The sequence below is a fragment of the Mus caroli genome, chromosome 7 (assembly GCF_900094665.2).
Source record: "Mus caroli chromosome 7, CAROLI_EIJ_v1.1, whole genome shotgun sequence".
NCBI classification, from domain to species: domain Eukaryota; kingdom Metazoa; phylum Chordata; class Mammalia; order Rodentia; family Muridae; genus Mus; species Mus caroli.
In genome coordinates, this window is record NC_034576.1 from 124395942 (window position 1) to 124396916 (window position 975).

The 975-nt window shown below is 38.2% G+C and overlaps 1 non-coding gene across 1 annotated transcript; it reads left to right on the plus strand.

Moving 5' to 3' along the window:
• Nucleotides 1–303: 303 nt before the first annotated feature.
• Nucleotides 304–406, plus strand: LOC115031695. Its single transcript, XR_003837354.1, has one exon. It is a non-coding gene; the product is annotated as a U6 spliceosomal RNA (small nuclear RNA).
• The last annotated feature ends 569 nt before the right edge of the window (nt 407–975 follow it).

A 975-nucleotide genomic window follows, 5' to 3' on the forward strand; every position in this document is an offset into this window, starting at 1 on the left:
CGTCTTCATCTGAAGGCTGCTAGCAGACTACTGGCTTCCAGGAAGCTAGGATGAAGGTCTTAAAGTCTACACCCACAGTGACATGCCTACTCCAACACGGTCACACCTCCTAATAGTGCCACTCCCTGGGCCAAGCATATACAAACCATCGCAATAATAAGTGGGTCACTGAAGAAAGAACGAAATAAAGAAAAAGCCTATAATAGAATGAAATGAAAACACAGCATATTAAAACATACAAGATACAGTGGATGCAGAGGACAGCTTATAGTTCTAAATGCCTATATAGAAAGTCTGGGCTGCTTGCTTCGGGAGCACATAGACTAAAATTGGAACAATACAGAGAAAATTAGCATGGCCCCTGCACAAAGATGACACACAAATTCATGAAGCGTTCCATATTTTTAACACCCTTTCATGATAAAAGTCTTGGAAAGATCAAGAATTCAAGATCCATACCTAAACATAGTAAAAGCAATATACAGCAAACCAGTAGCCAACATCAAACTAAATGGAGAGAAACTTGAAGCAATCCCACTAAAATTAGGGACTAGACAAGGCTTCCCACTCTCTCCCTACCTATTAAATATAGTACTCGAAGTTCTAGCTAGGGCAATTAGACAACAAAAGGGGGTCAAAGGGATACAAATTGGAAAGGAAGAAGTCAAAATATCATTATTTGCAGGTGATATTATAGTATACTTAAGTGACCCCCAAAAATTCCACCAGAGAACTCCTAAACCTGATAAACAACTTCAGCAAAGTGACTGGATATAAAATTATCTCAAAGAAATCAATGGCCTTCCTTTACTCAAAGGATAAGCAGGCTGAGAAAGAAATTAGGGAAACAACACCCTTCACAATAGTCACAAATAATATAAAATACCTTGGTGTGACTTTAACAAGCAAATAAAAGATCTATATGACAAGAAGTTCAAGTCTCTGAAGAAAGAAATCGAAGATCTCAGAAGATGG